This window comes from Euprymna scolopes, chromosome 6 (assembly GCF_053919585.1).
Source record: "Euprymna scolopes isolate OS-2025 chromosome 6, ASM5391958v1, whole genome shotgun sequence".
Lineage (NCBI taxonomy): Eukaryota > Metazoa > Mollusca > Cephalopoda > Sepiida > Sepiolidae > Euprymna > Euprymna scolopes.
Window position 1 is genome coordinate 10,321,190 of NC_136487.1, and position 23,850 is coordinate 10,345,039.

Here is a 23,850-nt window from a genome sequence, read left to right on the forward strand (position 1 = left end):
TCATTATTTTTAAAATCACTCAATAGAATTATCCAATCTTGATGAATTTGGTTTATGATTTATTCAATACGCAAGTGTACGCATTCTATGTAGAATAAGTCAGAGAAAGTTGCAACCTTGGTTGAAGTGAGTGTTCCTGATGATGGAGGTCTGAACAGAGCTGAAAGAGAGAAACAGACCAAATATCAAGATCTCATGTATGATATGAAAAGAAACTGGAATCTTAGGGAGACATCAATCATACCAGTGAATAAATGACAAAAGAAATCAGTGAATCTATTATGCCCTTAACTCATTAGATTGATTATTGCTATTTCTTCTGATGAGTTAAGGGCATAATAGCTTCACTGATTGATATAATAATTAAATGATTAATTTTGCACTACGAAACAGATACTGTCCAGAATTGTCAATGTCAACTGAATTAAGGAATAAATTATAAGATGGTCAACATCGTGAATTTTGGAATATTGTTTTTTTGTCATTTATTCACTATATATATATATATATATATATATATATATATATATATAAAACCAATACATGACAAAAGTCTATATTCCAAATTTCAAGATGTTGACCATCTTACAATTTATTCCTTTAAGTATGTTAACATGCACAACTCTTGACAGCATCTGTTCGTAGTGCAAAATCATTTATTTAATTACTATATCAACCAATGGAAGAGTCATATTCATATATATATATATATATATATATATATATATATGTGTGTGTACATCTTCCACAAAAAAATATTCTTTGCCAATGCTCGGACTAATATTAATATAAACTAGCAGGACCTGTGGAAATTCCACAGCGGACTCTTTCATGTGTAATATATCGATGTTGGCAATCTAAAAATTTTGTATTTAATAACAATCATTTAATAAAAAATATTCTGTTTTCTAATATTGTTTCAATTTAATTTGATTACGTCAATTTCAATATTGTTTCATTTTAATTTTAAAATTCTTTAACACTAATTACGTCAATTTCAATAGTAAATCAAATTGCAGTCTTACAGACTGTGTTGCCCCAAATATGTCCCAGTATTTTCCTTATATTTTGGTTTATCTAAACTGCAAGAGGGCCCATTTTATTATCGCTACACTATCATGACAATGTTTCGGTCAATTAGTTATGAATAACTAAAGATCTTGTCAATCTATGTTGCTTTTAAGAAATTCAATAAATCATAAACCAAAACATTATCAGCTTGACAAAATTTAAGACTAAGCCAGTCAAAGTTTACTTTTTCGGCATTCCGGCATATTCAAGACATTTCGGTAAAGATGCAGTATCTTTCCACCATCAAAAAATCCTTTAAGATGACGACTATTATAGGTTTCCAGAGGGTGCTGATGAAGACTAATTGCCAGACCCAATTTTAAATGCAATATTCGTTTTCAGCACACTCGAAATCCCTAGAAAACAAGTTTTTAAGTTTTGTGGTGGTCTACCAGGCCACAATTACTCATTTTACATTAACTTGTGTTCATTTTACATTGACGAACAAAAAAAGGTGGCCATAAAGTAGGTGCTCATTTTACGTCAAATTAATATAGAAAAGTGGTTCCTCACTTTGTGGAACTATAATTTCTTCACATCTTTGAAACTACTTGCTTCCTGGAATTTTAAACCGTATTTTCGTTTTCAGCATCCACGAAAACCTGTAATAGTGGTATTTTAAAAGATTTTTGGAGAGTGGAAAAATGCTGCATCTTTACCAAAATGGCTTGAATATGCTGGAATACGACTTTGGCTAGTATATCACTAAAAAAGGGAGCCGGTAATCCATAGGAGGATGGTGTCATGACCACAAAATAGAACTTCCCCCCTGCCCCAAAAAATGAAGCAATGCCTGGAAGAACAAAACGAACATATTTTAGAAAAAGAGGAGGAAATGTCTGGGAGGATGTTATGATAAATAAACATATACTACACTCTCTACCAAATGAAAGGGTAAATACCTGAACGCATGACAATAGAACCGATACTACACTACCCCTAACTTGAATTAAGCATTAAAAGCTGGTAGATTAGTCTGAAATAGTAAATCGAATTGAGCATTAAAAGATAGTATAATGGTATAATATAAAGGCTTCCTTCAGTCTTGACAGACTATGGATACCCACTGTAAGAGTGCCTGCGCATGAAATTTTTGTACCAAGAGTGGTGCAATCTCCAACCGCACCTCTCCTGAGTCGACATTGTTAAATACCAGTGGCAAATGGAGGTTCAGGACGACTGGAAACAAATGCCGAGATAAGCGGAAAGCACATACAGCACTTGGAATTCCCAAATGGTCACCCATCTAGTACTAGCCAGGATCAACGTTACTTAACTTCGGTGATCAGATGAGAACCGGTGTGTCAACGTGATTATGTTGTATAATAGTACGTTAATAGAAGTAATAGTATAGTTTCGGTTTTAGACAGACACCAAGTCTCCATTAGTAATAGGTATGTTGCTAGTGTTTAAAAATGACTATATTAATTGTTACCGTCTTAAAAAAAGAAAATCAGAAAATTTAAAAGACATTAAAAAAATTATGGAAGCAGGCTGTGTTGCAGAATCACACTAAAAACATTCTTTCCTCCCTCCCGGGGTTTCCTAACATGCTTTAGTCCACCCCTATTGGAAGTAAGTAGGATCAGCCCCTCTTCTTCCACACTCACACACGTTCCTCAAACCAGCTGGTAGTTGCGTTTGAATAAAGAAAAAAAGGTAACACATTGATTTTCAAGACAAGTTTAACCCCTCCTCCTCTCCAGAAACTTCCTACGTTTATGTCACTTGACTTTGTATTTTGGCCCTGTACCAAAATACCGTGTTCAAAAACTTCTCAGCCTGAAGTTGCATTTATCAAGACAAAAAATAGAGATGAACTGTTCGTTTTCATGAAAATGGGTGTGGCTCGATAGATTTAACAGCATATCAACCGCGTTTGGATTATTTAATGCTGTAACAATCGGCAGAATACTTATAAGACATACGTAGATTGGTTAATGCAAAGTGGCAAGTGCTCGTCTGAAAGATACACCTGAAAAAGATCGGAGGTTACATCGGTCAAAACATTGTGAAAATAACACTCAAGATGAGAACTAGTTCGAATAATGCAACTAATAGGAAAAGCTAATAGATCAGACTAAAAGATGATGACCAGATGAGAAAAAATAGGAAAAAAATGTTGATAGCTATACAAGTGTTTTTATTGTAGAAAATCTTTTGGGTTTTTCGTTTTGCGATCAATGTATTGAATCTTTTGTCAAATTTTTTTAAAGAAATAACTCACCAATGATTTTATTGGTGCACTTCCCAATGAACGCTGTAATAGAATAATAATGATAATAGTTTTTTTCGCCAACATGTTACTTGGAAAGTTGATAAAAAAATCTGTTTCTCTGCTTATATATGTCTCTGTAATCGAAGATATCTATTTCGATAATTCAGTTTTTTTTTTGTTTTGCTTTTTTTTGTTTTTTTTTTTTTGGGACTCCGATTTATAATGTGAAATGTTCCTATTTACTTGCCTCCCCACAAGAGCACAGTTGGACACAATGTTGGTTTTTAATGTGGGGGGAAAATCCAGTTCCCCAAAAGGGGCACTCTGGATATAAACAAAAATTAAAATTGCCCCAGTCTACAAGGATTTCTCCTCCACTGATTGAGGACAGAAATAGTGAAGTTCTGATACTACATTTTGCTCCGAGCCAAAAAGCCAAGAAAATTGTAATGTGAAATGTTATTCGTATGTAACTCTTTCACTTTTTCGGTTGATATATTCGTATATATATTATAATAATTATTCACGTTTATTCATAAAAAATGCTTTATTTATATTATTACATAATTTCATATAATTATGCCACCAATCTCGAAACCTTAGACTTGTAACCGCATTGATTATGAATAAAAATGTTTCTATGACTACCTAAATTATTCGTAACGATGTTAAAATTAAATTCTGGACAACTTGTGTTTCAAAAATAGAGATAGTCCAATCTGCAGTTCTACATACAACGGTTTCTGACACTAAAGTAAAATTCATATCCTCTGAACGATTTGTAACATTGTTGAAGCCGTTAAAAGCATTTGTATTTAAATACGAAAATAGAACTTCAGAATCCACCTACTTCAGCTTCAGACAGCTGTGCGAAGATACATCTTTTTAAATGAATGCAATATGAACTTGAAGCATCCCAAGAACAAGTCTCTTCACTTTTTTAAAGATCTAAACTTACGAGGGATGTTCCAAAAATAATACCTCCTATTACTTTCTTGCACCCGAATAGATCAGGGGAGGTTGCAAATTGTATTATAATGACTGAACTTATGCATTCATGACCTGAAAGTTTCATCTCTCTATTGCAGATATTGACAGCATGCGATTCTAAGAAAGAAACTCCTGTCAAGAATGTGTATCAGAAACAGAGATGCATCATTGAATTCCTTCATGAAGAAAAAAATTAAACAGATCAATATTCACTGATGCCAGTTAATGTTTACAATGCCAATATCGTTGATATATGCACAGGAGATGGGCTTGTTGATTTCAGAGATGCAAGTGATAAAGCACCCTCTTGATTTGTATGAACAAAGCATCATTCATCATTTGGAAAAAGTGCATTGTGAATGGTGGTGGCTATGTAGAAAAATAAATTCTGGAGCATAAAAGATGGCTCGTTTTAATGGTACCACCTCTGTCTTTGTAGAATTTTTTTGTGTGAAAATTGATGTGTGCAGGAAAACCATAGATTGAAGTGTTTCCATGGAATTAGCCAGATTCGAACTTGGCACACCCAAGTTTTCAGTTCATGTAGCTAACCACTCAGCCATCATCCCCTAGCCCATTGCTGCAATGATTTATATGAAATGAAGAAGATTAAATTATGCATTTAAAAAAAAAAAAAAAAGGTGTGTGAAGCCTTTGTTGGAAACTTGAAAGGATAGTCAAACTTTTCTCTTGAGATTCAATTAATTTTGGTAAAGAGAGAAGATGGGTTGACCTGAAGACATTCAATAAAACAGTCACATCAGTTAGTTGCGAGTGAGAGATTATTCTATCACCCTGCTATACATGAAATGGCCCGGGCGACAAGATCAAAGTGTAGCATCTGTTCCGGCAGATGCTGCAAGCTATGACTAGCAAAGACCAGCTATGACTAGCAAAGACCAGATGTGGGGGCAACTCCACATGCTTGACCTTTAACCAGCTCCCATTTCCCACCTCTCGGGAGCTGGTCCCCTTTTTCCCTTCCCCCTCCATTCACTCCTCACATTAAAAATCGGCCTTGTGCCTAATTTGCTCGGTGGGGGAGCAAATAAATACCATCTGTTCCGGCAGATACTGCAAGCAAAGACCATATGTGGGGGCGACCCCACATATAAGACCTTGGTCAATGTAGGGGCAACTCTTCATACCAATTGTCACTATCCAGCTCCCCTACTCCCCGGGGAGTTGGTCCCCATTTCCCCTTCACTCCTCACATTAAAAATCGGCCTTGTGCCTAATTTGCTCGGTGGGGGAGCAAATAAATACCATCTGTTCCGGCAGATACTGCAAGCAAAGACCATATGTGGGGGCGACCCCACATATAAGATCTTGGTCAATGTAGGGGAAACCCTTCATACCAATTGTCACTATCCAGCTCCCCTACTCCCCGGGGAGTTGGTCCCCATTTCCCCTTCACTCCTCACATTAAAAATCGGCCTTGTGCCTAATTTGCTCGGTGGGGGAGCAAATAAATACCATCTGTTCCGACAGATACTGCAAAGCTATGACTAGCACAGACCAGCTATGACTAGCAAAGACCATATGTGGGGGTAACCCCACATATCTGACCTTGGTCACTGAAGGGGCAACCCTTCATACCAACAGTTTCTAATTCAGCTCCCACTTCCCTCCTCTCGGGAGCTGGATCCCCCCTTCCCCCCTTCCCCCTATCTCCACATTAAAAACGGCCTCCTGCCTAATTTGCTCAGTGGGGAAGCAAATAAATAAACGTAGTATCTGTTCCGACAGATGCTGCAAAGCTATGACTAGCAAAGACCATATGTGGGGGTAACCCCACATATCTGAACTTGGTCACTGAAGGGGCAACCCTTCATACCAAAAGTTTCTAATCCAGCTCCCATTTCCCACCTCTCGGGGAACTGGTACCCCCTTTCCCTCCCCCCTCCTCCTGTCTTCACATTAAAAAACGGCCTTGTGCCTAATTTGCTCAGTGGGGAAGCAAATAAATATCAAAGTGTAGTATCTGTTCCGGCAGATACTGCAAGCAAAGACCATATGTGGGGGCAACCTCACATATAAGACCTTGGTCAATGTAGGGGAAACCCTTCATACCAATTGTCACTATCCAGCTCCCCTACTCCCCGGGGAGTTGGTCCCCATTTCCCCTTCACTCCTCACATTAAAAATCGGCCTTGTGCCTAATTTGCTCAGTGGGGGAGCAAATAAATACCTCAAAGTGTAATATCTGTTCCGGCAGATGCTGCAAGCAAAGACCATTGCCCTTGTGGCAATCTTCTGGTCCATGTAGGGGCAACCATACTTGGCCCAGCTGGCAAATCACTATCCAGCTCCCATTTCCTACCTCCCGGGAGCTGGTCCCCTTTTCTCTTCCTTCTCTCTCCACATTAAAAAATGGCCTTGTGCCTAATTTGCTCAGTGGGGAAGCAAATAAATACACCCTGCTATACATGAAATGGAGAAAACAGAGAAACTGAACATTTCTGGTTTTATTCAAAAAATGCCACACAAATGACGGCTCATTTGCAATGATTAAGTTCAAATTAGGCATCATTGTGTTAAAAAAGAACGGCATGTTAAAGAAATAGAAAAAAAAAAACATCCAGTTATGCGCAACGGGTAAAGATATCATAAAAAAAAATATACAATATTATTCAATGTTTGTTATTCAAACTCTCTCTCTCTCTCTCTCTCTCTCTCTCTCTTTGTAAATAGATTTTGATTTTGTAAATACTACATACATAAAAAAGATGGGAAGATGTTAAGGTCGAAATAATAACGAGTTCATCCATAGTTGCAGTATCTTTCCAGTTGCACTTTTATAGAAAAAATATAAAATAAAATTAAAAAAATAAAGAAAAATAAAAACCTTCAAATTTAAAATGTTAATACACTTAAAAGCATAAAAAAATAATTGAAAAACACCGAATACTAGAAGTTTAGGGAGAGCTTTACACTCAGATTCCAGGGAACACCTTTTTTAAAATTCCTAATCAGTCACCACTTATCAAAACCAAAAACCCACTCACAAATAAGCATTAATGAAATGGTTTAATGATGAAGAACATCATAAGAGGATTGAACAAAGTTTGATTATTTATAAGGATGGTTTATGACTAGTATTTGTAGATGTAAGCTTTTAAAATGACCATATTATAATCTGCAGGGAAGCAATCCCATGGTAGTGTGTTTCACAGATGAGAATCCTTTGGAAAGAAACTCTGTTCATGGAAATTCTATCTGGTGCTAGGCACACAGAAAAAAAGAAAATTTGAAGGGGGGTTGTGGTAAGAAGAGTTCTTGCTATGAATGTCTTACAAAGATAACTAGAGATTGGAGCTCAGTCAAATACCTTTCATGGAAATAACCACCGAGTAGAGAAAGACTAGCAAATTATTTTACTGTTAGAAAATGACTGTAGAGAATAGACTACTTATAAGTAATAACATTGTACAGTTTAAGGCTCCTAAAATTAATACAAGAATTGTTCACAAGGACCTGTGGCATAGTGGATAAAGTACTTGGTAAAATTCAGTTACACTTTTTTTTAGAGGATGAGAGTTCAAAAATACAATTTTGATTTACTTGGGACTTCTACTCAGTCATGGCTGACGATCCAAGAGCATATATATATTTATTTTTACAAAGAAGTCACCACTTATCAAGACCAAAAGGCCACTCAAGGATACGAGTTAAAGAGTGTACAGTAGTCAATGGAACAATATCATAGGAATCGTTAGTAGTGCAAATTTGGTAAATTCGATTACTTAAGAGGGAACGGCTCATCACGAACTTGTTTACGTTGGACTTGAAGACGACCATATTGTAATCAGCTGGAAAGCAGGCAAACAGAAGAGAATTTCACAGGCGTACAGTTTTAAGAAAGAAGCTTTGTTCATGGAATCTATGTTTAGGTTTAGGCACAGATAAAGAGTGGAGAAAATTATTAACAGTGTTTTCAGCTAGACGAGTGTTTCTCGTGAATGTTTGGCAAGGAGGGACCATAAATTGGATCTCAGACGAGCACTTGCCATGAAAATAACGATAAAGCATAGATAGGCTTGTAACGTCTCTTCTGTGAGAAAGACGTTGCAGGGAAGAGAAAAGGGCATCCTCCACTAGGCTACAAAGTCTATTTTGAACTCGGTCAAGGCAGGATAAGCATGCAACCCTGTGGATTAAGTAAAGGGTTTCATTCAAAATTCCATGGAGATTCAACAGAGAGATTCCCGAGTTTGACAAGATACACTTGAAGAAGATTGGAGGTTACATCGACTGAAACGTTGTGAAAATAACATTGGGAACAGTAGTCTGAAGAATCCAAATAATACGAATAATCACTCCTCATCTCAAAAATTCAGAAATGAAAAATCTATTTTGTATTTTGTCAAAACAATGACGAGTGCTATAAGCGACACTTCTCCAATGCTTTTGAAAGTGAGCAATCACAGATAAGGATTCATGGGAAAACTCCTATTAAATGAGAACAAAATGGGAAACTGTGATGATATGAAATGGCAGACATGTTTATTGGTCAAAATGAAGTCTGGCTGACAAGTAATACAAGGTCATTTAAGTGAGGAAGTAAAAAAAAAAAAAGAAGAAAAAAAAGGGTGACAGCAATTTTGTTATTTTGTTACACTGCTCGTCCAAGTTAAATATTTGAGGAGGGGGGGGGATAATTTACAGTTGTCATGTGGATGATGTTTAGAAAAGAAAGAGTGATTCATTTGTAGGCTCATGTTGCATCATGAGAATAAAAAAGTGTGTATATAAAATCTGATGGTGTCTATCGAGGCATGTAGGCAACCTCCTTTCAGTTTTGTCTGTTTTACAATATATCAACCTTTTTGAACATGTTTAACATTCAGTGCCAACGATCAATTGTAAACGCGATGAGGACGACGATGATGATCTTCCATTATCCTTTATGTTTCTCTTTGTTTGTCTGTTTGACTTTTTCTCAGAAACCACTGCGCTGATTCAACTGAAATTTAGTATATGTTATAATAATGTACAGCAAACAAAATATAGTATCTGTTCGACGCACAGTTAGAGATTATTAAGGATTAGTCTCCATAATACCACGTTTTCTCAGAAACTACTGGGATTAATTAAGGATTAGTATTTAATGCAAAAAATGAGCATAAATTTAACAATATTCAACTATCAATTTGAAATAAAACACTCGTTCTAAGTCCACGGTTTATAACTTTTACACATTTTTTAACAGACTAAAAGGTATAGTCATTTTATCATCTTATCTCCCTTGGCCAGGTGTCTGATAACATGATATGCAGCATTGGGGATGGATCTCATTCAAATTCCACTTATATCTTTGTTGGTAGTTTGCATCCAAGTTTTCTTGGATTTTCTAACTTTTCTTAGGACTTTCACCTAACAATCTTTGCATTTCCTCATCCAAGATTTGTTACTATGAACAGGGTCAAACCAACGTAGCCATCTAATCACCAAGCTTTGATGTATTCAGCCTCACCAACATAGAAGAGCTATCATCATCATCTTGAGTGTTATCAAAGCGATTTTCAATCTTGTTTTTGCAAGATTATATAATTTCTATATTAAACTATCAAACAAAATCTTGCGTATTTACATGCATGTTTTTTATTATAAATAATTTGGAGAAATGTACATGATTTATTTTTTATATTTACCATCATCATCATCATCATCATCATCATCAGCAGAAGCAATTTTATTGTCTTATTTCCTTTGCTCATGCACCTGACGTTTTATAATAACCTGCAATCTCAATCTGTAAGCTATGCAGCATTGAGGATTGATTCCATTCAAATTCCACCAGGACCTTGTTAATGTTTGCATCAAGTTTTCTTGAATCGTCCAATTTCACTTCAAATCTGCATTTCCTCAACCAAGAGTCATTCATATCAATATAGCCAAACCAACGTAGTTGACTGACCATCATGAAATTGTTTCCAAAATTTTGAGATGAAAATGGACAATTTGGATTGTTCTCATAACATTTTGTCGATATAAACTGACTCATGGCACAACGGATATAAGTGTTAAGTAATAATCAGTTCTAAGTGACAGTTTTTGGCAGTTGGAAGTTCAATCTTCAACAAGGGCGATACTAAGAATATAATCACAAATTACTTAAACAGCTGATGAAACAAGAGCGTACTATCCCATGGATTAAATAAAAAGTTTTATTCGAAATTCTGTATAGATTCCAGAATTTGACAAAAATTCCAGAGTTTGACAAGAAGCACTTGATGAGGGTTAGAGGTTACATCAGAAATATGAGACTAACATCCAAAATGAGAACAATACTTTGAATAATCCAAATAATTCAAATTATCAATCTTTATGTCAAAATTCCAAAACATATTTAAAAATGATTGATCCTTATTTTCATGAAAAGTGCTCGACTGAGCTACAATTTCTGTTGAACATTCACAGCAAGTATCTGTCTAGCAACTACAGTACTAACTTTTCTTTCTTTGTGTACCTAAAACCAATGGAATTTCCTTGAACAGAGTTTCTTTCTACAAACTTTCCATCTATGGAACAACGACAGTGTTCCCCTACTGACTATGATATAGTCGTCTATTCCGCCCTTTTGACCCATTGCTTCTAATCTTTTCATAAAATTGTTCTAGATTCAGTTGACATTAAAACCTTATACTTGAGTAAACTCTGGGCCTCAATAATTGGTAACTCACTAATATAAAAATAATTTAAACTGAACTAAAAAAAATTTTTCAATAAATTTTAGTGAAGTACGTTGTTATTATATTGCTAATAACATATTACAGCCATAAAAACGATAAAATTTGATTTATCAACTTAAATGCTTTTTGGGTCTGACTTTGAAAATCCAACAAAATAATTTTATCTGTTAAAAAAGATGTATGAAGTGGCCTAATAAATGCTAGAAAAAGTAAGAGAAGCAGCGTACAAGAAGCATTGTCATATTCTGCACAGAATTAGTAGAGTGTTTCTGGCAGATGTGGAAAAATGCAGGCATTGATCGAAACGTTGAGTTTAGAATTTTCGCATCTGCTGCCAATGTCGGTCAGTTAATGGTTTCAATCGAGAGAATCCTGTCAGCCAGAAGCAAGCAAAGACAAACCAGTGTGAAGAGAGAAATATAGAGAAGCTCTTGTTCTGTGTTTAACTATTAAAATTAAGTAGAGCAAAACCGAAAGATTTCACTTGTGTTAATGATGGAGGAAGGGGGGGGGGGGCTAGCAGTGGAGAAAAAAGAGGAAAACAGAGCGACAAGGTGATGAGAATGCGTTGGGGGAGAAAGGGATTCTGTTGAGAAAGTTTTAGAAAGTTTTCTCGACAAAGAAAGTGTACAAGAAAGACAAAGAATTGACACTTCAAATACATTTGCTATAGTGTTAATAAACTATAAAATTAATAAACTATAAAATTAATAAATTACAAGATGCAGTTAATTTGAATATATGTTTATGAATTTTTGAGATGAGGATTGATAATTCGTATTATTCAAACTACTATTCTCATCTTGAGTTTTATTTGCACAACGTTTAAGTCGATATAACCTTTGACCATTTTCAGGTGTATCTTGTCGAATTCTGAAATCTGCATAAAATTTCGTATGGAACCGTTTATTTAATTTATGGGAGTAGCATGCTCTTGTTGTGACTAGGTAGAAGTCTTAAGTAATTCGTAATTGTATTTATTTTATTTATTTATTTATTTTTTGCATGGCTGGCATAGTGGATAAAGCACTTGGTAAAGTTCAATTGTAAGTTACATTCTTCTGAAAGATTAAAGTTCAATCCTCAGTGCGGGTGACACTAAAAAAATACAACTGCAAATTATTGAAGACTTTTACTCAGGCATGGAAGACGGAACAAGAGCATGCTATCCTGTGGATAAGGATTCCATTTGAAATACCGTACAGAATCCTGAGTTTGACAAGATACACCTAAAAAGGTTGGAGGTTACATCGACTGAAACGTTGTGTGAACAACACCAAGATAAAAACAGTAGTCCGAAGAATCCAAACAATACCAGGTGTATTTAATTTTTCGTATGTTTACAATGGGAACTTGTGTGGATAATGAGAGTAAAATTTCCCATATCAAATTTTGGTAAATTTCGTTTTTATTTCCCATGTTTATAGCATTTCATGGGAACATTGCAGTAATATTTCATAATTATAAAAGTAATATTTCATAATTATAAAAGTAATATTTCATAATTATAAAAGTAAAATTTAAAGTCCTAAAGAAATGGTATTTTTTTTTTTTTTTTGAGTATGTATTTGACCTTTGTGTGTTTTCCTTTTTTCCAATTATCAACATTTGTCTTTGCCCCCCCCCCATTTTCACTTTAGCAATTTGTCCCCGATTCCCAACTCTATTATGGTCTTCCATCTTTTGTTTTTCAGAAAAATTAGACTGTACCTTCCACAAAATGGCGACCTTTTGTTTATTTTATTCATTTACTAGCAGGCCACCTGGCGTTGCCCGATCGTAAAATGTGCATAAATATATTTTAATCCACACAGAAATTGAGACATGTGAAAGTGAATATTATGTTTTTTTTTCTAAACAGTTAGTTCACTTCTAAAAAAAATACTCAAGCTAAGATCAAAACCAAAACTTAAAGACAGTCAGCCAAGTACGATAACCATTAGGCCAGTTTGTCACGAATTCAAAAGTTTCAAACCTACTTATTCTTAACATAAGAATGTCATGTCATGAGAACGATTTATACATGCGCATTTGTGAAACAGCAAACAGATAAAAGTCTGATGATCCCACATATCAATTTTTCAATTTTGATCTCTTATCAGCCCTTTTTTCCAGATGAAAACCGATTAAAAAGATTTCCACGTGCCTGAATACTCTATATACCAAATTTCAAGTCTGTAGATAAAACATTCGTTGAGTATATAGGTTGAGAGTTGTCCTCTCACACATTCTCACTTTTACAGATATATAGATTTATAACAAGTTTTGTTTAGTTTTTTACGTTGTAAAACGGAAAATATAGACTTAATATTCATAAAATTAATTATATTATGTTAGTATGTAGATTGATTTTTTTGTGTTTAACAACAAAAGTCGCAGAGACAAGTTTTATAAAGAAATAATTTTATCATTGAAAAGTACATTTAAAAAACAAATCAAATTCATGAATGCAGAAAAGAGTTTCATTAGATTTTGGTGCTTGTGTAGATTAACGATGTTTTAAACCAATATATTTCAGATGAAAACATAACAGACTTATACACATGGTGCCTTAAATCAGTTTCCAGACTTCTTCTGCACAGGCATTTAAAATTGTCGTAGACTCTTGAAAATTCAGTATATTATTGCTATACATCTTATTAGATAACTGACCAATTTTTATGATTTCAGGGTCAAATGAACGGCTACAGCAGGATTTGGAATACACCCTAGTAAAGCCCGATTGCCACAGCTGGTGAATTTCAAAAATGCAATCTGGATGTGAGGACAATTTAGAAAAAGGATATGCAATAAAATTCTGTTTTAAACTTGGAAAAAATGTCACAGAAACGTATGGAATACTTCAGACTGGTTTTAGACCATCTTACATGAATTGAGCATCAGTTTTTGAGTGGCATAAGTGATTCAAGGAAGGCAGGGAGTTTGTGAGGAGTGATGAGAGGTGCGGGAGAAATAAGGAAGTTAGCACACAAGAGTTGATTGGCCAAATAAAGAATTTCATGGATAAGGATTGTCGTGTGTCTATAGAGACAATAAGTGCATAGTTTGATGTCAGTGTGGGAACTGTACACACACTTATTCGCAAGGAACTGAAAATATGGAAGATTTATGCAAAGTTTGTTCCGAGGATGCTCAGAGAAGATAACAGACTATTTGACTAAGACAGATCCTCATTCTACCTATAGCTGAGACCTTGCTCCCTGTGACTTTTGGTTATTCCCTAAGGTCAATAAAAACCTTAGCGCCTATCATTACAAGACAATTAAGAAGCTGAAAGAGACTGTGACGAGGGTCATTGAAAGCTCACACAAGAGAAATTCTATAGGGCCTTCCAGAAGTTGTTGGAACAACACAAGTGTATTGCAGTTGGAGGAGATTACTTCGAAAAAGACTAGAATTTCATGTGTGTACTATCAATAAAAGTGCTCATATGAAAAATCTGAAAACTTATTTAAGGCACCTGGTATGTCATGTCGAAATTAGTATAAATTCCAAAACGATCCAATAAATGTGTTAGATGTACAGGGTAGAGCAAAAATAACAGGTGTTTTTGAAATTGCTATTACTCTGCCCTTTATTATTAGAAATACATCAAATAGGTACTATTTTTTTTTTTTTTTTTTTTGGAAAAGACATGCAATTTTATAACTTAATAATGAATTTTTGTTTGTTTCAAATAAAAGTTCCAAATGTGGATGATTAAACATGAGACATACAAGAACTGTGTGAAAAGCAAGGAGTTGGTCATAGCTGTTCAGAGAGAATTTTATCAGCATTTTAACCTAACTTGACATCAGGCAGTTACCAAAAGAGACACAATTCTAAATTGTGTTCATTCTCTTTACACAGAAGGCACACTGCAGAAAAAAAAAGCCCCATAGGGCACCAAGAACAGTAAGAACTCTACATAATGTGGAGTGCATTCGACGAGAAGTTATTCTTAGGAGTCCAAAGCATTCTGCTTGTAAACAGTCTGCCACCCATAGAATTAGTGTTTGCTGTACAAGGTGCATCTTATAGGAAGGGTTCCACTTCCATCCATGCTGCTTAGACATCACACAAAAGATTTAGCAAGCAGACTATGAGAAGTGGCTTTACTTTGTACGTCAGATGAAAGAGATTTTTTAAACAAATGACAACCTCATTTATGTTTTTTTTAATGAGTGATGAAGCCAATTTTCATCTGAATTGAACTGTCGCTACCGAGCTGGAGAAAATCCTAAAAAACTAAAAAGGTAACAGTATGGTGAACTATAGGAGAAACTGAACTGATTGGATCTGACTTTTTTTAAGATAATACTGGAAAATATGTTACAATGAACTCAGAACAATACATCCATATGATCAATAATTTCTGACTAAGTTAAAACAGAATCGAATTCCAATCAGACGTGTGTGGCTTCAGTAGGATGGAGTGACAGCACATACTGCCAGAAATTCAATGGACATTTTATGACAATTTTTTGGCAAATGCTGAAAATCCAAGACTTTCCCAGTCCCCCAACTTGTCCAATTATGATTTTTTTTTTCTTGTGGGGATACAAGGGATGTGTTTATCAGAAAAAGTCACATAATATTGAAGAATTAAAAGAAAGATTTGTCTTGTAATTGCAGAAATAGACAGAGACCTGCTGCAGAGAGTGGATACAAACTTTCATAAACGCGTTCATATCTGTATCACCAAAAATCGATATCACATGAAAGATATCATATTCCACACTTAACTTTATAAAATGGCAAACCTTTTTGAATAAATTGACAAAAAAATTCTCATTTTCAATAAAATCTCATATTTCATGACTTAAAACAAAAACAAAAAAAAAAAAACACATGGTATATCTGCTCCACCCTGTATTTTTAACAAAAATCATCCATATTGCGATTTTGTGTTTAAAAATGGCAAATTCTTAATTTAAGTCAAAGGAGATAAGTCAATACGTCATGCTGAATTGGTCACACAACTCTTTCACATTAAAACAGACAAGAAATTCTATTTCTACTTGTAATTATTTTTCTACTGGATCATATTTGTAACTTTTGGAATTTATACTAATTTTGACATGACATGTAAGTATGTAATACTGTGTAATACTGTTTTCACCTGAAATGCGTTGATTTAAAACTTCACTAATCTACACAAGCACCATGATTTTAGTGAACATCTAGGTTTTTATGAAAAAGTTACAGAATTCTCAGCAGTTGTTCAATATTATAATATTTAATATTATTTTAAAATAATATTATATTAAAATAAAAAATTAGAGGAAAATTTTCTGAGATACAGATGTAGTATTGAGAATCCCAGCTTAATTGCTATAGAGGTAGTTTTAGAAATAGAAAGTTATGTAAGTATATTTCATTTCCCATTAGCGAGTTGGCAGGGTTACAAAAGGTTAGGTTTGACAGGTATCAACCTAGAGAGAATGCACCGGAAATTAGCGATGACATGCACCGGAAATTAGGGGTGAAACGGGAATTATGGTCGTAGGCTTCCAGTTGACGACCACATGGGGAGAGTTGGTTTTGGGCTGCAGATGAAGCAGACGGGAGATTAGGGTCTCTCCCCAACAACCAGGGTTCAGATATAGGCTTGCCTTGAATAAACAATTGAAGCTTCGAATCCCATCTTGTGTTCTTTAATGCATCTGTCTGCACCAGTAAGTACCACTCCCCACGAGATGGCAGACCAGCAACCAGAAGATATCATCTGCTGGCCAAGGCAAGCAGGTATGTACGCATGATGTTATTTGTACATACATGTCTCGGGACCTTCCAAGGCAAAAGAAACGGTGTAAGGATAAGAACACTCACACACACATATAACAGTGAACTGCACGTAACATACGTAAGAGAATACACATACACACACCTATATATGTAAGAACACAGACACTTAAAAGTACCCTTAGTAGTAAAAGTACGAAGAAACAGTGAAAAGAAAACGATTAATTAAATAAATAAATACATAATAAATAACTAGGACAAAAGCTTCATTTAACACATACACGTAATGAAACAAAATCTCATATTCCAAAAATCACGTCAATTGATCAAATAATTTTTTTCTTTTTCTAAGAAAATCATATTTCATGAGGACAGAGTGCCTCACTTCGCCATCTTAAATAAATAAAGGGTTACCTCCCTCTTAACCTTTGCAGAAATAGACATCAAAACTAGATTGTAATGGCTACGATTTGCTATTAATCGCTCAAATTGTAAAAAAATAATGATTTTTCTATGTATATAAAAAATACTTGATCAATTTACGTGATTTTTAGAATATATTTTCATCCCATGACGGGTACGTATAAAAACTTTTTTTCTTTCTGTATTTTGGGTTTGTTTAATATTGGGGGAATTCTGGACAACCACTGAATTCTCTTTCAAAATTTAATCTTTTATGTCAACACAAGGATGTGGAATTCTTCTTTGCGCCTTCTATAACAAACCCCGAAAGATAAATAGAAGAGAAATACCTAAAAAAATGTCTTGAACTATAATAAAAATTTTGTGTTTTATCAATTGAAAAGATTTGTTATGACGTGGTTCCTTTTACAAGCTATAAATATTCCTGCTTCCTTTGTACATATTGTTTGAAAAAAAAAAAACTGACATCATAACAACAGTAGAAAAAATAGTCTAATATATAAATCTCACTATGTCTGTCTGTCTCCATTCTTTTTTCAAATTGAATCTCCTCCGAAACAGTAGATCACAGAACCATGCAAGACGACTCATATGATTGCATTTTTTGTCAACCATTCTTTTATGAGTCTTTAGCCGGTTAAAAGTTTTTAAAGGGTCAAAAAAGAGGTTAAAATTGAAAGAAGTCATAACTTGTCAAGCCTGAATCAACTAAAAATACTCTTATACGCATGCGCAAATCGTTATACATTTTATACATTTACTAGCAGGAACTGTTAACCAGCGTTGCCCAGTTGACGCAGCCCCCCCCCCCTCGTAAAGCAATTAAAGTATGGTTGTTGTTGGTGGCCAACCCCCAACCTTCTCATGTTAAGAACAGCTTTTGGAATAGAACCTACCCCAACCTTCCCATGGTAAGAACGGTTTTCTGGATAGACAACCCTAACCATCAAAAATTACTTATCTCTGCCAAATTTAAATGAGATTTTCATAATCAGCATAGTTGAAAACCTTTTATAGAGTCGTCATGTTAAAGAAAATTGTGGAGGTGGGGCTTATGTAAAAATTTACCCACCAAAAACAAAAAGTTATTGCCTTCTGTATAGAGAGACGCTAATCAGTTAATGTTTAATTTTGTTTTGTTTTTTTTTTTCAGCACGATTGTAATCTGTAGAATACAACGATACTTGGTTAATATGTTTAATTTTGTTGTTTATTTAGTGACGCCAATCAGTTAATATGTTTAATTTTATTTGTTTTGTTTTTTTTCAGCACGATTGTAATCCGTAGAGTGTGACGACAATCAATTAAAATGTTTAATTTAGTTAGTTTTTTTTTTAGCACGATTTTCTTCTGTAGAGAGCGACACCATATTAAATAATGTCTGGAGCATTCATTTATTTATTGTAGAAGTGGATTCCAGAATATGCGAATAGTCAGGTATCAGCAAATCAAAATGGGCAGAATTTGAGAAGGGTGAATTTATTATTCTTGAATCGGAAAATGGAAAGATTAGGTTATGTGTATGTATGTTATAACCAGTTAATGGTGGTGCAAGCACAATGTCATAGGAAAATACAGACTTTGACCTGTACTCAACTGGTAGCAGTGGGAGCACTAAATATTGAGAGAGAAAAATAGGAACTTCTTCGTCTGTAGATGTGGCGATTGTGATGGTGTTGCTCATCGGATGTTGTAAAATAGCATTTTATGATCACGAGTCAATGTGGCAGAAATAGTGACCATCAGGGTAGATGAGTTTGTATGTGGCATTTGTTGTTCCAAACCTATGGTTCTTTGATCCAGAGGAGAATTTCTACAATCAAAATATTATATATGGAGATGTTAGTGGTAACGTCATTAGCTTTTAATGCTACAGTTTCACTATCGGTTTTGGTTTGGATTCTAGCTAATGGCATCAAAATCATAAGTTTTTACTTTTGAAATCACGACTAGACATTGGATATAATATTGTATAAAAATAATCGTTAGAGAATTGATTCTATTATAATATATACAAAATCTGGATAAATGAAAATATCATATTTAAGCATATTTTACGACCGACGTCCCCCTCCTCATTAGTAAAATATTAAAGTAATTGCACGATGTAAAAGGTTGTAGACCTAAAAAAAAAAAAAAACAATAATTGAAGTCCTCAGAATCATTCCGTATCAAGCGCCATATATAGGGAAAACGAATTATGTATATCAATGTGTTCTTCAAACTCTCCTCTACATGGAGCAGGGTTCGGGGGTACAGAATGCATGACAACATGAAAATCCAATGTACATTAATGGCGACTCTGCTAAAAGAACCTAGTTGGTGTGGAGGGTCTGTTCACCTTTGTACCCCCTGCGCATGCCTCTTATCTCTGTGGTGTTTTGTATGAACAAAAAGCTTTTCATCAAGACATGCAAGAAAACCCGACCTCAAGGGCAACTGCGGCTGTCAGTGATCATGATGATGATCGTAACACATTCATTGATTATGGATTGAAACCAACATCAGCGCAGAATGACTAAGAATCAATGTTTCTTAAACTTTATTAATATGTTTACAGGCAATAAAATATTTCATTGTCACTGTTCTCACGATAATTATCATTACATCACAACTAAATGAAATGAACATAATAGCTTAGATGTTACACTATTTTAAAATAAACCCTAACCGAATATCTATTAGTTCCATGAGTAACAAAGTCATAAATCTTTTATTCTCACATTTTTTTTAAAGTGGCGCTTAGTGCCATATGATGTTGGGAGGCTCAATTAAAATATTCCTTTTGTATCTGTAAAGTCCCAAGACGGCGACAATGATCAGTTAAGAAACGACACCCTATAGTCTTAAAAATAATCTATTCTTTGTTGCATATAAGTACATATGTAACTGAAAGTTAGAATAAAAAATATTTTATCTAATATTATGATAAACAATTAATTTTAAGAAATTTATATTTTAACTAGCAAGGAGATTCAACGTTGCCCGGGATTGAATGAGGATCAAATGTTCAACACTTTCAATACTTTTATCGTCACCAAAATTGATGAAATCATCCAATTTTGCCAGGAACCCACCATGGTGTACCGAGAAAAAGTTTTGCATACCTTTCTACAGTCACTTAATTCACAATACACTATGAAGAACCTATTGCTGATTTTATGAAATCATTTTCATTTTTATATAATGGCTGGAATTAAAGTTTATAATGCAAAGGTCACATATCATGTTTCAATTGTGCTCTAAGCAAAAGCATTCATTTCAAAAGCACTCCTGTCTTATCAAAGAACCTATTGTTGATTTCATATGCTAGGCCCTTCTACTTGTGTGGTGATAAAACTTTTTCAAATGCACTTGTGATGTTAGGCTGTATAACGGAGTTAACTTTGACCAAAATCAGACTGTTCCTTCTTTAATCAGAACTTTTCGAGTATCAATACTTATCAGAGCCATTCCAGTGCATGATCTAAGAGCACTCTCAAACACAAAGTACATTTGTATGAAATAAAAAAAATAATAATAATCAGCCCAACCATTTAACAGTCCATAGCAAACGAACATACACACACAAAGTTCCTTTTATATATAAGTAGAGATAATAGAAATAAATCGGGAAATATTGAAACTTTATTTTTTAGTAAAGATGTAAGCCCATGTTTCTGGACAGGTGAAAAAGGGAAAATGTCTCCATTCTAACAGTATTCCTAGCTGGAATAAGTACTTTCAGGAAATTGTATACTAAAGCAAAATAAATTATATTTGGGTGCTTGTTTACATTGGTGATCTTTTAAACCAATGCATTCCAGGTGAAAATCTTATTACGTTCTTACATTTTATGACGAAATTAGTATAAATTCTAAAAATTACCAAAAATAATCTAGTTGAAAAATAATTACAAATTAAAATAGGATTTATTGAATTATCGAGTTTTATCGTATTTTTTAATGTGAAAAAGTTGTGTAACCAATTCAGTATGGCAAACAAGGGAGATAATCCTTGATATAAATTGACAAATTAACAGTTTGCCATTTTGAAACCAAACATAATTGTGCCGATTTTTAATAGGCCAAAGTGCTCTTATTTTACGAGTGCTAGCTTGATTCTCCCCACCTTTCCAAGCTTGTGTCACATCTTCCTGCGGTAGAAAGGAAGTGAATACTAATATAGTACTATTTACTGCTACTAAGACTAATCTTCTTTCCTTTAATAATTACAAAAAACTTTTCAATCACCAATTGTCATGACTAATAATACTCTACATGAGAGTTCCTCATTAAAACTCTTCTGTTTAACATTCACAAGCAACATAAATTGAGGACATTGCCAAGGCTGCTGTAAAGAAGTGGGTTTTCTCTATTGTGCTAGAAAATTAAATTACTCACAGCAGAGAGTATCCGATGCCTATCCAAAACCACCATGCATGGAGTATTATTGCCATCTGGGTTGATGCATGTACCACTAGTTTCACCCTCAGACATTTTTTTTTTTTTTTTTTTAAATATCTCCAATTTCAATCTAATCTATCAACCAACCTCTAACTCCTGTCACATCGCCACAATGCTGCATCCCTGTGCTTGTTTTACAAGTACTTTAATGGAATGTGCTCTGACAAACTCGTAGCACTTGTGCCCCCTTGACTAACCTGCCAAACGTCAAAATCCCTTTACTGCAGAGGTCCCTGTGTGCCAGAAAGCTTTCTACTCTAATATTTTCTTCTTTTGAACTTCTAGACTTCTTTCCTCCTTTTTTGACTGTACTAACATGCAGGCTGCTCAACTCCCTACATAGTGCCTCTGTAAACATAATCCCAGATAGTAATTCCCAACATTCAAGTGAAAATATGCCTTGTTTGAGGTGAATAAGAGTAAAAACAAATTATTATTATTGGCTCACAGGGAGCTTTCACACAGGTCATAAAGGATCTCTCTTTGAAAACAGTTTGTGGTGTTCTCTGGAAGTTGAGTGACAACAAGTCTCCTCAGTTTTCCAGTGCTCTCCACCTCTTCTGATAATATTTGCCAATGAATTTGCATTATCTACTCTAATAGTTTCTTTTGTTTGACTTCTAGACTTTGAAATTCCCTCCGTGTTTCCTACTTCCCTGATTGTACGGATATGCAGAAGTTTAAATGTAATGTGAACAGGCATCTCATTGTTCAGCTCCTCAAATAGTCATCATCCTAAAGTTGCAATACGCCTTGTTTGGGGTGAATAAGAGTATGAAAAAAATATATATATGATAGATAAGTTGTTTTGAAGTAACAGCCAACGTGAATCACACCTTAAATTTCTTCTCTTTAAATGTGAAATTACACACAACTGCTGGGTTTAATTGTCAGACAGTGCCTGAGAATCACGTAACTTGTGTTTATATAAAAACCGAACTACCGAACTGAATGAAACTGAAGTGAACAAATACATCATTTACTTGGAAGTTGAAAGATGAAGCATGGTCAAAAACAAGCAAAGAAAAGTCGGTACTCATACAGGTGTTTAAAGGGATGCACAAGGCAAGTGTACTTTATTATAAAACTAGCAGGAGTATCCAACGTTGCCCGGGTGTTTGAAGGTGTAAAAGAAAAAAAAAGTGTTAGTAGGAAGTGACTGACCCTAAAGCGGAAAAGAAAGTGAAAGAAAACGTGACATCTTACCGCTACGCTACGAGGCCATAGGAATTAAAAAGCGTTCAAATTTAGCGATGTCAATCAAAAAGTTGACTTGCTAAGTGAATGAGTTCACGCAGGTGTAGAAATGAAGGCCAATTCAGCTTTCCCTGCTTCATTTATTTGTTTCCCCCACGATGTTGGGGAAAACCAACTTCCCACAAAAAGGGAGTATCCAAATGAATAGCAATTGTCTGATATGAGGAGTTTCCCTCACATTGATCAAATCTAATTGCTTTCTGGACGTCCCAGCACGAAAGGCCAGGAAGCGGCCTTTGCTTTCGATTAGTTTCGCTTTTATACGAAAAACACAAGCAAACACGCGAGAGGAAGGAATAACGTGAATTTTATTGAAGTCGATGTAAATAAATGTAGATATGACGTGCGTTCGCAAATCATAGATATTATGATCTAGGGAGTATATAAAAAGTTCTAAAACATAGTACCCCCCCCCGAGAACCCCTGCGAAAAAACCTTTGCTGGGCATACATACACTTTTGCCTTTTATATATATATATATAGAAGATGTTGATAATGTTTGCTTGACACATTACATATATGTTATAGATTAAAAATGTGAATGCCGTCATGTTAAAGTCCTGTTCATAGGATGTGGAAACTTTATAAAATTGTTTTTTCTATGCGCTGATGAGCTTGCTCAGTTGTGCACAATTATAATGAATGAACTATTATATACTTGTATGCTAACATTAGACCAAAACAATTGTACATAAGTTGTTACCAATAAAAGCATAACATTTTGAAAATGAGCTATAAAATGAGTCTGTCCTCTGTAAAATGGTAATTTTAAGAAATATTAATAGCTCTAGTATTACATTATTGAGCTATCTAAATGAGAACTTTGTGTTATCTATTTATATGTAACCATTGTCCCAAGTCATAAAATTATAACTAATACACACACACACACACACACACACACACACACACACACACACACACACACACACAAACGTTTTTTAATTGAAAATCAATGTATTATTACGTAGTATAAGGGAAAGAAGAGGTTTTAATACTTCCTGTCTTGAGATTTCAACTCAGAATT

At 34.6% G+C, this 23,850-nt stretch overlaps 1 protein-coding gene and 1 pseudogene across 1 annotated transcript in view; both read right to left on the reverse strand.

The window, feature by feature from the left end:
- Positions 1 to 23,850, reverse strand: part of LOC145277499 (uncharacterized) — a 243,875-nt gene that overhangs the window by 84,864 nt on the left and 135,161 nt on the right. The window lies entirely within an intron of this gene.
- On the reverse strand, positions 2,281 to 2,397 carry LOC145278368 (5S ribosomal RNA; annotated as a pseudogene).